Here is an 11,672-nt window from a genome sequence, read left to right on the forward strand (position 1 = left end):
GAAGGCAGCTAGTCATCACCACCCACCGCCAACGCTTGGGCTAGTCTTTTACCAACGAATAGTGGGATTGACCGTCACATTATAACGCCCCCACGGCTGAAAGGATGAGCATGTTTGGTGTGACGGGGACTCGAACCCGCGACCCGCAGATTGAGAGTCGAGCGCCCTAACCACCTGGCCCGGTCAGAGAAGAGTTGGTGGTAAGTATTTTTAACTAGCTGCCTTCTTTCTAATCTATAAACTCAAGATTGGTGGCGACTATGCGCAGACAGCCTTATGTAGCCTTGCGCGAAAATTATTAAAAAAAAACATAAATACTTGTTTGATCGACTGGGAAACCCTTACGGTAAGTGCGATTGTCGCGTATGAAAAGTGGTCACGTATTACTTAAACTTAAACCCTTTAGGTGACTCAGTGAGAAACCTGAAAGCTTATATAGAAATAAAACTCGAGGTTCGATACCTGTGATGAGAACAGCACAGACAGTTCACTAGTTAATTTCGGCTTTGCGCTAAACAAGTGGTCATGTATAATTTTCTATTACTTAATTTTAAGCTAAGTGGTAAGCTAAACTAAGTGGGAAGATTCTAGTTACGATCCCTGTGATTGGCACATCACAGCTATTCTACTGCAACTTTGTGCTTAACGGGTGGTCATGTGTAATTTTGTATTACCTTAACGTAATCACCCTTCTCCAAATGTCTCGATGGAAAGTCTGCAGGCTTACGACCCTAAAATTTGGGTTTCGATACCCGTGAAAGACAGAGCACAGACAATGTATTATTTAGCAGTATGTTTAACAGCAACCAAACTAAAGCTTCCCCAAGTGGCTCACTGATAAGTCCGAGGGCGTATAATGCCAAATTTCGGGTTCACATCGCATCTTTTTGCAAAACAACGAAGAAACAAGCATAAACATAAACATCAATTTAATTAAGTTGCTGAAATCAGAGAGTGTGTTTAGAAGGTAACTTGCATCTCGCTAAAACTTTTCGATCACCTAAACGAAACAACAATCACTCTTGATTATTCAAGATATTTACTTTCAGTTAGTTTTGTTTTCGCTGTGCTGCTTCTTCCTAACCAAACATAGTTCAGTTTGATACTCAGTACAGTGCTGAATGCTATGCTGTGCATTTCAAACGCCTATTAAACTAGAATTAGCCAAAATTGCTATGAGGAATTACCGAGTTCAGGAACAGTGACACGCGCGCTAGAGCATATATATCAAACCATGTATGCAGCTAGCTATTCGGAAGACACGCTGCAGGCTTCCTCGCTCTTCTGTTACACCCTGGTGGCAATCAATAACAGTAAGCTTTGCCAAACACAGAGTACAACCTCTTGCTGCATAAGAATGATGATTTACTTATTATATGACTTCTCAAAAAGGCTTAGTACTTACCAGACCCTGGGGAGACAGGCCATACATCAGAGACATAAATTCACGAGCATTGATTTTCAGTAAACTTATAGTTATGCAACATAACGATACTCTTACAACTCTCAAACGTGTGAAGGGCTGAAGTTTCTTCAAAGAAAAACACTATGCTGTAAATTTTTATATGTAAAATTTCCTGGAAATTTTATTCAACTAATCTTCGTTCACACAGTGTGAACTCTTGTATTGTTTGTCACGTGGAAAACTTCATGGAATAGATTCGGTCAGGGATTATGCAATATCATTACAAACATTCTAGACAAACTGTTGGGAAAGCTACTTAACTCATTTAATGAGTTAAGTAGCTTTCCCAATAGTTTGTCTAGAATGTTTAATGAGTTAAGTAGCTTTCCCAATAGTTTGTCTAGAATGTTTAATGAGTTAAGTATCTTTCCAAATAGTTTGTCTAGAATGTTTACAAACCGATATGATGGCCCGGCATGGCCAGGTGGTTAGGGCGCTCGACTCGCAATCTGAGGGTCGTGGGTTCGAATCCCCGTCACACCAAACATGCTCGCCCTCTCAGCCGTGGGGGCGTTATATGTGACGGTCAATCCCACTATTCTTTGTTAAAAGAGTAGCCCAAGAGTTGGCGGTGGGTGGTGATGACTAGCTGCTTTCTCTCTTGTCTTGCACTGCTAAATTAGGGACGGCTAGCGCAGATAGCCTTCGTGTAGCTTTGCGAGAAATTCAAAACAAACAAACAAACACACCTATGTGAAGCCATCGTTCAATATCTTTCGGCTATTCCTATTTCCTTTTACAAGCCGACGAAGAATGATTACTATTATACTTGTCATAAGACATTAGTGTTAAGCCTATTATATTTTTAAACACTACGTTCTTAATATAGTCCTTTAGAGCTTTTCGAGAATTAGGAGAGTGTATAATAATAGTATTTCAACCACACTATATTTGTCGCATCCATTAACAACGACGCGTGGTTGGAATACTGTTATTATACGTTTTTCTCGTTCTTGAAAATATCCCTATGGAACTAGGTTAAGAATGTAATATTTAAAATTGTAACAGGCCCAATACCAGTGTCTTATGACACGTAAAAATTGTCGTCATTTTTCACCGGCTTGTAAAAGGCGTACACACTGTAACAACTGCCGTGGTATCATATAGCTTATATATATATATAAATAGTGTTCTGACCATTGCTGTGTTTGTTGTATCTCAATCGGCCTGAAGAGTTTTGGATTGAGCGAAACGCGTCTTCGGCAGTGGATATGACAAATACTGTATGGTTGGAATACTATTATCACACGTTCTTATAATTCTTGAAAATCTTTAAGGAACTGAATTAAGAATTTAGTGTTTCAAAATGTAATAGGCCTAACACTAATATCTTATAACAAGTATAATTATTCGTAAAAACTGTTGTTTTCTTAGTGCAAAGCTACACAATAAGATATCTACACTTTGTCCTTCGCGAGCAATTAAGCCCCGGATTTTAGTGTTGTAATTCCATACACACGGAAGTACATTCTTACAAGTAATCTCGTCAGTGAATTTCAGTCTTAATTTTGGAAATAGCTATTGTTTCTTTCGTGCTTGTTCTTGCGTCTCTGTATACCAGGTCAAGTTTAATGTTGCAGTAATAGTAGTGTATTTCAGCTTAAAACAATACGAACATCAGGCTAGTTGCCAAATTGGTGGGACTAACATAAACGTGCTTGTGTTATAAGTGACATTGTAGGCAGAATGACTCTTCTTAGGCCTTGCATTTAAGATTAATTTGCAGTTAAAGCTGATTGAAACACAACTGATTATGTTCAACCGAAAACCTACTAGACAGTTAATACTATTAAAATAGATAATTACACTGGTTTATTATTGCTGTCTGAGTTAAATGTAATGGGCTAACTTAACAAATTTAACGGAACTAAAATAGATTACTGTTTCTAACCTGCAACCTAAATCAAGGCTTCAGATACATGGCTTTATGCACAAATGTTTCGAATTGTCAATGTTAAGATAGATATAATATGATTGCAATGAGACAGTATATTAACAAACGTGGTATAACCAAATAAACAGAAATACTGTACAGTGAAGAATGATAATATAGATAAAAGCTATAAAAAATCGATCAAAAGAAATTAAAAATTCTACTAAAGTTAGATACTTTCTATTTTCGATCTATTACCTATGGAAATTTAGGGTTTAAACAGGGAAACACACACCTACTAAAGTTATGACAATATATATATATACTTAAACATGGATAACACACAACACACACACTAAATTTGTGATAATTTGCTCCTTAGTGGCACAGTGGTCAGTATGCAGATTTATAACGCTAATAACCGGGTTTCAGTACCCGTGGTGCACACAGCACAGATTGCCTATTGTGTATCTTTACGCTTAACTACAATCAAATAAATTATGACATTGATAACACGTGCTCTAAAATTATGACGATTTAAAATCTAACCATGAAAAACAGGTATACGAAATTCTTTACATTATGATAAAATTATTATCTAAAATTATGATAATTTAAAATCTAAGCATGGAAAACACACTTTAAACTTCTACCAATTTAAGGTTTATAGAAGGAAAAACACACACACATTCAACTTATAATATTTTAAGGTTTATACATAGAAAACACACTCTAAAGCTACGCCGATTTAAGGTTTATACATAAATACCAAACATTAAAATTATATTAATTTAAAGTTTAAACAAGTAAAGAGCTCATATTAAGGAATCCTATCATGAACAAAACACATTAAATTTAACACAATTTAAAGTTTAAACAAGTAAAGAGTTCATATTAAGGAATCCTATCATGGACAAAACACATTAAATTTAACACAATTTAAAGTTTAAACAAGTAAAGAGTTCATATTAAGGAATCCTATCATGGACAAAACACATTAAATTTAACACAATTTAAAGTTTAAACAAGTAAAGAGTTCATATTAAGGAATCCTATCATGGACAAAACACATTAAATTTAACACAATTTAAAGTTTAAACAAGTAAAGAGTTCATATTAAGGAATCCTATCATGGACAAAACACATTAAATTTAACACAATTTAAAGTTTAAACAAGTAAAGAGTTCATATTAAGGAATCCTATCATGGACAAAACACATTAAATTTAACACAATTTAAAGTTTAAAGAAGAAAAACACGCACGAACCCAAAAGTGAAAGTAAAGTAAAATATAATACATCAACCTAACTACATCTGCTATATCAAATGCGGAGCCTAACGTCCGTTCAAAAAATGACCTCGTTTGAGATCTAGGAGGTAACATGGCTTCATAGTCCTACAGAATGACGCCAGAGGGCGGATAGCTTGAATTTGTATAACTAGAAGGTGTAGAAAGTGAATAGTTCTAAATTATAGGAGGCGATGAGCGGCACTCCCAGATGCTTTCTTGTGTGATTCACTTGCGAACCACCAGAAGATTTTGTTGAACGCTATAAGATAGTAAGTTATGACCTCACTTCTATATCACCAATACCAAGGCTACAAACATGTACTATCGCTCGACGGTTCTTTTCAACTCTGAATACGTTGTTCCATTCCTCGTTATTACGTCTAATCATTAGTCCAGTGATGTTCTACCGCATGTAAAGAAGAATGATAAACCAATCTGAAAATATAAGTATTATTAGCTTAGAGAGTCGTGTTTTTACTATTTCTCTGTGTCTTTTTAAGCCCCCCCCCCTCCCCAGTGACACAGCGGAATATCTGCGGATTTACAACGCTAGAAACCGAGTTTCGATACTCGTGATGGGCAGAGCAGAAATAGCCCATTGCGTAGCTTTGTGCTTAATTACAAACAAACAAACAGCAAATATAAGTATTATTAATAGAGTCGTGTTTCTTTATTTTTCTGTGTCTTTTTATATACATTATTCTAAAGGGCTTTTTTGTCATTATTATTGTTTTCTCAAATACTGTTGTTGCCATTTATTAATTACTATATATGTTGTAGTCTTTAGTCTACTTCTTCTTGAAAGAAGTGTTGTAGACAGTCAATAAATGACGAAAAAGATCATTATATAAACAACGTGCAGAAGCACCAGATTCATTTCTTTTTGGAAATCATCGTTACATCACTCCTGCAACTCACGATAATAATTTTAATGTTCATATTCGTCAGTTCACAGACTTTGGAAAATGAAACTATATCAAATCAAAGAATGCATCACCTTTTCATCAACTGAGTGGGTGGAATTCAAGCAGTGGATCCTAACCACTAGTGTAGTTGTACGGTGTAAAAACTGAACAAGATTTTCTTCACGACGACCATAACCGTATAATTCGTGTTTTGTGTGTTAATAACATTCCCTACCACTAGTGTAGTTGTACGGTGTAAAAACTGAACAAGATTTTCTTCACGACGACCATAACCGTATAATTCGTGTTTTGTGTGTTAATAACATTCCCTACCACTAGTTTAGTTGTACGGTGTAAAAACTGAACAAGATTTTCTTCACGACGACCATAACCGTATAATTCGTGTTTTGTGTGTTAATAACATTCCCTACCACTAGTGTAGTTGTACGGTGTAAAAACTGAACAAGATTTTCTTCTCGACGACCATAATCGTATAATTCGTGTTTTGTGTGTTAATAACATTCCCTCTGTTTTGTTTACATATCGTTTTCATTACCATGGTATTGATATTATATCGGATAAGGTTCTCGCTGTTTTATCAAAATCATAATGGTAATAGTTACGTGCTTAGACTTGTCACGTAGACATTTATTCAAAAGCTATTATTGATATTCGTGCAGACAAAAAATTGGATGATCAGCTGAAAACACTACTAACTATGAATCATTATGTGTCGTTGTAACGTGAATAGGGACTGCTGTAACTTGATCTTCTTCATGTCACATTACTCAACGTATCTGCACATGAAGGTTTTGACTTGATTTTCATCTGTATGATTGAGATTGGCCTTGATGCAAAGTTCATTCCACTTCATATCTCATGTTGTGGAGAGCATAGGTGCTATTCAGTGCAGACCTTGCCTGGGTCATGTTCTATCTGTATGAATTCAGCCTGGAGTTGATTGTGTGCTTTCAAGGCCTTATCAATATTTCACCAGTATGAGATATTCCTTTTGTAGAAGTTGTTTCATTAACTTTGTTCCATAGTGAAGAAATACTTGTGTGTAAAGACACTTGCAGATAGTTTGGAATCCTTGGATCTAGATTGCTTATCATCGCGCGCGTGTGATGAGCACCGTTGACATCACGTCTCCTATGACAGGTAGAGACGACAGTCAATGTGGGGTTAAAAAAAGCACGGTCTTTGCAGGAGTCAATGTCACCTTGGCGTTTAGCCAAGTATAATATTGGAGGCTATACTGTGTATTGCTGATGTATACCTTTGTCTGTATTGTTTTGATCTGCATCTCAGGTAGGATGTCAGACATTGAAGTCTCTTACTGCTAGATACATAAGACTGTTGCCCGACAGAACAGGCAGGAATAAAATGTCTTTTCCACGAAATTTTTGTTGCAATTCAGATACACCAGCCTGAGAAAATTTTATTTAAGAGATGTCTCGTTTTCTTTGAAAAACAAAATGTAAAAAAAAAAGGAAGAAACAACTTTAAAATAGGTGCATTCCGCTTATTTCTACAGTGTATTTATATTAAGAACATCAAAGAGTTATGGTAAACTGAAAAAAAATGATATACGTATAAGTTAATTCGTGAAATTTTTCTATGGTCCTGGTGACAAAATAAGGAAATAATAAAGATATTAAAATGGGCACTTCTTTGTGGGTTTTCTATTCTTGAATGACTTCCCCTGGTGACGAAATAAGTAATTTCAGTGCACATAACTTATCGGCTTATGACGATATCTCAATGTGTTAAATTTGCATATAAATGACGCAGACTCACATATAGTGGCTAACTAATTTTGCAAAGCGTACTTTAGCATCTCCTGGTCATGTTTCAGTATATTTATGGTATATTGTACGATACGGTTGTATGAGAAAGTTTTAGTATTCCTGGCTAAGAATAATCAACCAACGGACAACTACTAATTGTCAGAAAATATCTGACTATCAAGGAAGAATTAAATTGTTGCGAAATGCTACAAGTTCTTTAAATACCTGCAGAACGATAGGTTTCTTTTTTGTGAGTGTAAAACACTTAAATAAAAAACAGACTCGTAAAGAACCAAAAATAAAATTTGTTAGAAATACAAACAAGCAAAAAACATTCAAAACAACACAGTCAATTCCATTGTCATAATAATAGATAATTAATACATTAATTCACACCTTTTTCATAATAATAAGAAGGAAGTTTTTTTGTGGAAACCACATTTTTCTTGGGGGAAAAAGATAGGTGTTCATGTTTTTTTTCTAATTTATATGAATCACTATTGTAGCTTATTACTTCAATAAATATAAATCTATCATCACATTTATTAAACCAATACAAAAATTTATTAATACATCAGGCACAAATGGTCGTAAATAATTTATGTCTCTACAGAGAGATATACTGTTTTTCTATTGTTTCTTCGTCTTCTTCCAGACACTTTTCAATCGACCACCATTCCTTCATTTCTCGGCTGATGGACATGAAACTTAGTAGGGTTATACCCCGGTTCAAAACGCCTAGAACCTTTTTTTTCATTTTTTATTAAGTTTTTTTTATAAGGACTTTACGTGATGAAAAGTCAAACAACCCAAAAATGTATATTTTGGGCTCCTGTGCGGTCATATTTACAGCAATCAAGATTAAAATTGCCTCAAATGTAAATTTTCATGCACCCAATTTTGGTGTGTTTTTGATCAATTACACGGCCATATTTTGACCAACTTACATGAGATTTAGTATAAAGATACTTTTATACAGGTCCCACACATTTATAAACAAAAATGGTGGACTTGCCCATTTTTACCCCCCCTCCCCAGTGGCACAGCGGTATGTTTGCGGTACAACGCTAGAATCCGGGTTTCGATACCCGTGGTGGGCAGAGAATAGATAGCCCATTGTGTAGGTTTGTGCTTAATTTCAAAACAAACAAACCATTTTTAGTAATTATAGGGGGGGGGGAGGCACCAGAAGCATAATTTTAGGATTTTTTTGAGAATTACACCGCTGTACTTCGACCAGTTTACAATTTTAGGATTTTTTGACAATTACACCGCTGTACTTCGACCAGCTTACATAGGATTTGATACTAAGATACTTTTTAACAGGTTCCATACATATACATTCAAAAATTTGGGATGTGCCCATTTTTAGTCATTTTAGAGGGTCAAAAGGATAGATAAAATTCATAATTTTAGGGGGTTTCGTCAATTAGTCAGCCTTGTTTCGACCAATTTATGAGGGATTTGGTAAAAAGACACTTTTCTACAGGCATCATACATTGACAAACAAAAACCTTGGACATTCTCGTTTCTAGTAATTACAGGGGAGCCAAGATGACACAAAAAGCATAATTTTGGGGGTTTATGACACTTAATCCGCTGTATTTCGGTCAATTTACATGGGATTTGGTACAAAGATACTTTTTTTTACAGGTCCCAAACAAAGATAACAACAATTTTGGGATTTTTGTCTTATGCTCAATTTTTCAGCGAGGAAAGCACAATTTGGGGTTTTCATGAACAACTCTAATTATTCAATTATGTACAAGCTGCTCAGTGTCAGATAACAATACGAAAAATTAAATTGTGGCGGATTGCTACAAGTTCTTCAAATACCTATAGAATGATAGATTTCTTTTTTGTGAGTGTAAAACACTTAAATACACCAGTTCGATTTTCGATACCTCACTACTATAAAGGCTTGGTTTGGTCTGATATTTCATTGATGGTAGTGTCTAGGGTCACTGATGAGGAGTGGAATTATCCGAAACTAGTCTGGCTCATAGACACACACCCCAATGAAAGAATATACCATTCCAAGCTTTAACTTGTTGTTAAACAAATGTTTAAACAACTCTAATTATTCAATTATATAAACATGATCTTTGGATGGATTTTGTTGCGTGTATCTTCTCAAAAATTTCAGATCAAATTTTGTCATTACTATCGAAAAATTCTTGATTAAATACTTCACTAGACTATATTGGAAGAAATGTTTCTTGGATTTTGTATAATATTAAAACGTTACGAAATTCAATAAAATCACCAGAGAAACATAGGGTTTTATATTTCGGTTGCCACTGAAAGACGATACTTGTATATTTCTTGACGAAAACAACAGCTTTACGTGTTTATTTAGAACCTCAAAAATGGTAAGCATTTTTGATTTTTTGCTGTTAAGAAAAACCTATACAACGGATTACTTGTGCTCTACCAACCGCGGGTATCAAAACCCAATTTTTAGTGTTATAAACCCTAAGATTTACCGCTGAGTCACTAGGGAGTGGGTATTAAACAAAATAACCGCCGTACGTTTAAAGTCTGCATTGCGTTACACACTTGTAAAGTCAATAACTAGATTTTATTGGATCTTACGGTACACATCAAAGTGTCAGGTTCTTAGAATCTCGGAAATGTCAGAATACGATCTGAGTAAAAAAGTGGTGTCTTCTGTCAGTTACGCATCGCATGTTAATCCCTTAAATTACTCTGATAAATCGTCAATGAGATATTCACATCGGAAGTTCTTTCACTAACCTCTTTTAAATAAAATCTTAATTGCTCTGACGTCATTCTACTTGCTTTGGTTAGAAAAAAGTTTGTTTTTTTTGTTTTGTTTTTCAGCGGTAACAAATCAAACGTGTTCTGTATCCAAAATGAGTTTCTAGTTGAACCAATAAAAGAGACACCATTCTGTGCTACTACTACTAATAATAATAATAACCAGTTGTTGTCGTCGCTGTTGGAATAGTCGTGTAAATGCTTATTAGTTTTAATCATTACATTTGTCTTTATAATGACGTACTGATCATATTTGTTTCTGTTAGCGCCATCTTGTGGCGATTGATGACGATAATGCACAATGACATTAAAAAAGAAAGAGGATCTTGATAGTTACACAGATTGGTTTAGTCGAGACTAAATTTTTGAAAACTTAAACTTTTTTCCCTTCATGTAGGCCTGGTGGTTAGAGTGCTCGACTTGCAATCTGCGGGTTCGAATCCTGTTACCAAAGATGCTCGACCTTTCAGCCATGAGAGCATTCTAATGTTACGATCAATCCCACTTTTTGTTGGTAAAGAGTAAGCCAAAAGTTGGCGGTTGATGGTGTTGATTAGCTGCCTTCCCTCTAGTCTAGTTTATCACTTCAAAATTAGGGACTGTTAGCTACACTCGAGTAGCTTTTCATGAAATTCATCGAACAAACAAAAACCCTGTATGCAGCTTTTGAAAATTATACATCTAACATAAATCGTATGTAAAATCCTTTAGATATTTGGAGAAGCTATGGACAGATGCGATGAGTTAAGAGTAACAAAAATTAAGAGTAACAAATATTCTTATTTCTTGCTTTTGAAGTTTATACGTCATGCTGTGTTGTAGCCTACAGAGGGCATAATTCTTCTCGTGATTCATGGCATGCACACCTTTTACTGACGTCACGATAGTACAAATTACAACGTTAAGCGTCCGTTATGTGACTTCATTTTAATGTCTACTGACTGACTGACAAATAACACACTACTGTATAATGGTGCAAGTGGTTAACCAGTCATAACAATTATTTTATAATAACATGAATACTTTTCAGTAAGTTGTATTATATTTTTATAAACATCAAATGGCTAGGTTTCTTTACATATGACTTGTGCATCTTCCTCTGGTGGTGAGTTAGAAGAAACTTAATCGTAAAGCAATTTACAACTAGCATTAATTCAATTTTTTTTAATATTTTAAAAATATTTATTGAACAAGTGAGAAAACTCGGTGATTTCTATATATTGTTCCTATTACTTTGAATAATTCTATCAGTATGTAATTCTTTAGAAGTTCCAATAAGCTAGTGGTTAGTGTTATCGGACTATAAAACTAAGGATTCGTGGTTCGCGTTTCATTGGAGCAAAAACGCGCTCCAACAGTTTGGTACTATTGAATTCTTTTAAGATTAATGGTCATATCCAACTATTCGGTCAAACAAGAGTAAACCAAAAGTTGGCGGTGGATACTATTGACTACCTCTCTTCCTCGCTAGAAACCGGGTTTCGATACCCGTGGTGGGCAGAGCACAGATAGCCCTTTGTGTAGCTTTGTGCTTAATTTCAAAACAAACAAACCTCTCTTCCCTCTA

General features: G+C 35.1%; 1 long non-coding RNA gene across 1 annotated transcript in view; it reads right to left on the minus strand.

Moving 5' to 3' along the window:
- The window catches only part of LOC106465664, a 23,335-nt gene extending 21,822 nt beyond the window's left edge, over positions 1–1,513 (minus strand). Inside the window, exon 1 of the long non-coding RNA XR_002612036.1 lies at positions 1,406–1,513. This is a non-coding gene — a long non-coding RNA (uncharacterized LOC106465664). The remainder of the gene's footprint in view (positions 1–1,405) is intronic.
- Positions 1,514–11,672: the final 10,159 nt, after the last annotated feature.

This window comes from Limulus polyphemus, unplaced genomic scaffold (assembly GCF_000517525.1).
Source record: "Limulus polyphemus unplaced genomic scaffold, Limulus_polyphemus-2.1.2 Scaffold2015, whole genome shotgun sequence".
In the NCBI taxonomy this organism is placed as follows: domain Eukaryota; kingdom Metazoa; phylum Arthropoda; class Merostomata; order Xiphosura; family Limulidae; genus Limulus; species Limulus polyphemus.